Below are 2,977 nucleotides of genomic sequence, written 5' to 3' on the forward strand. Positions count from 1 at the left end.
AAGTGCATTATCCCTCATTGAACCATAATCTATGAGAGGTAAAGGTAGGTCGTAGGTCGGTAGAACTTTATTGATCCCACAGTGGGGAAATTCCAGTGTTCCAGCAGCAGTCAAGGACAAAACAACATGACACATTAAGAATAAACACCCCACACATATCTTGAGAAAACAAGATCCAGGTACCCGAAAAACCAAACAAAAATATAGTATTTCAGAGAAAATCGAGAACAAGAATAGACCTCCCACCGTTTGTCCCTGAGACACAAGTTAAAAATATGATATCTAGGAACAAGACAAAAAAGAATAGTATTGAAAGGAATCAAGAAAACAACAACAATCAAATATTACTCACAATTAATCCCACAATGGGGGAGAGAAACCTACAGTGCCTTGCGAAAGTATTCCGCCCCCTTGAACTTTGCGACCTTTTGCCACATTTCAGGCTTCAAACATAAAGATATAAAACTGTAATTTTTTGTGAAGAATCAACAACAAGTGGGACACAATCATGAAGTGGAACGAAATTTATTGGATATTTCAAACTTTTTTAACAAATAAAAAAACTGAAAAATTGGGCGTGCAAAATTATTCAACCCCCTTAAGTTAATACGTTGTAGCGCCACCTTTTGCTGCGATTACAGCTGTAAGTCACTTGGGGTATGTCTCTATCAGTTTTGCACATCGAGAGACTGAAATTTTTGCCCATGCCTCCTTGCAAAACAGCTCGAGCTCAGTGAGGTTGGATGGAGAGCGTTTGTGAACAGCAGTTGTCAGTTCTTTCCACAGATTCTCGATTGGATTCAGGTCTGGACTTTGACTTGGCCATTCTAACACCTGGATATGTTTATTTGTGAACCATTCCATTGTAGATTTTGCTTTATGTTTTGGATCATTGTCTTGTTGGAAGACAAATCTCCATCCCAGTCTCAGGTCTTTTGCAGACTCCATCAGGTTTCCTTCCAGAATGGTCCTGTATTTGGCTCCATCCATCTTCCCATCAATTTTAACCATCTTCCCTGTCCCTGCTGAAGAAAAGCAGGCCCAAAACATGATGCTGCCACCACCATGTTTGACAATGGGGATGGTGTGTTCAGGGTGATGAGCTGTGTTGCTTTTACGCCAAACATAACGTTTTGCATTGTTGCCAAAAAGTTCGATTTTGGTTTCATCTGACCAGAGCACCTTCTTCCACATGTTTGGTGCGTCTCCCAGGTGGCTTGTGGCAAACTTTAAACGACACTTTTTATGGATATCTTTAAGAAATGGCTTTCTTCTTGCCACTCTTCCATAAAGGCCAGATTTGTGCAGTATACGACTGATTGTTGTCCTATGGACAGAGTCTCCCACCTCAGCTGTAGATCTCTGCAGTTCATCCAGAGTGATCATGGGCCTCTTGGCTGCATCTCTGATCAGTCTTCTCCTTGTATGAGCTGAAAGTTTAGAGGGACGGCCAGGTCTTGGTAGATTTGCAGTGGTCTGATACTCCTTCCATTTCAATATTATCGCTTGCACAGTGCTCCTTGGGATGTTTAAAGCTTGGGAAATCTTTTTGTATCCAAATCCGGCTTTAAACTTCTCCACAACAGTATCTCGGACCTGCCTGGTGTGTTCCTTGTTCTTCATGATGCTCTCTGCGCTTTAAACAGACCTCTGAGACTATCACAGTGCAGGTGCATTTATACGGAGACTTGATTACACACAGGTGGATTCTATTTATCATCATTAGTCATTTAGGTCAACATTGGATCATTCAGAGATCCTCACTGAACTTCTGGAGAGAGTTTGCTGCACTGAAAGTAAAGGGGCTGAATAATTTTGCACGCCCAATTATTCAGTTTTTTATTTGTTAAAAAAGTTTGAAATATCCAATAAATTTCATTCCACTTCATGATTGTGTCCCACTTGTTGTTGATTCTTCACAAAAAATTACAGTTTTATATCTTTATGTTTGAAGCCTGAAATGTGGCAAAAGGTCGCAAAGTTCAAGGGGGCCGAATACTTTCGCAAGGCACTGTAAAAATTACTGCAGGTAGTGCAATGTAGGCCTAACTTCACAAAGGTTTATTCAGCTACTGTACAATGCTGACAAAATACTAAAGTACAGCTAAAGCTTATATATGTAAGGCTCCTGACAAAGGATCTCCCAGTTCTCCCAGGTCATTTTTCACAGAAACACCTTTTTATATTACAGTCCACACCAACAACACAGTAGTTTTGGAAAATAACTAAGTACATTTACTTTACACATGAGCCCGTTTACAATGCATTTCACCCCCAGGAACTGAATATTGCACCTCAGTTGACTATTACATAGTCCCTCATAATTTCACCTAGTTTATCTGTGCAGTGATGTATTGTACAGTCTGATTGCTGTGGGGAGGAACGACCTACGGTAACGCTCCTTCTTACACTGGGGATGTAACAGTCTCGTGCTAAAGGAACTGTTCAGAGCCACCACTGTGTGGTGCAGGGGATGGGAGGGGTTATGCATGATGGATGTTAGTTTTACCAGCATCCTTCTGTCCACCACCTCCTCGATGGAATCCAGAGATCAGTCCAGGGCAGACCCAGCTCTCTTAACCAGCTTGTTGAGTCTCTTTCTGTCCCTTCCGTGCTACCTCCTGCCCAACCCACAACAGCTTAAAAAACTGCATATGCCACCACAGAATCATAAAATGTCCGAAGGAGTGCCCCCCGCACACCAAAGGACCTCAGTCTCCTCAACAAGTGCAGGCGGCTCTGGCCCTTCCTGTACAAGGCATCTGTGTTGTTGGTCCAATCCATTTTGTTGTTGAGGTGGACCCCCAGGTATTTAAGGATGTCCACAATCTGAGCCCTGAAAGCTCACCGGAGTGAGTGCTGGTGATTTCCACCGGGGATCAACCACCATCTCTTCACAGTCTTACTGGTGTTCAGGACCAGGTGATTTTTCTCACACAACTTCACAAAGTCAGTAACAACCCCCTGTATCCCCCCC

This window comes from Monopterus albus, unplaced genomic scaffold (genome assembly GCF_001952655.1).
Source record: "Monopterus albus unplaced genomic scaffold, M_albus_1.0 scaffold153.1, whole genome shotgun sequence".
Classification (NCBI taxonomy): domain Eukaryota; kingdom Metazoa; phylum Chordata; class Actinopteri; order Synbranchiformes; family Synbranchidae; genus Monopterus; species Monopterus albus.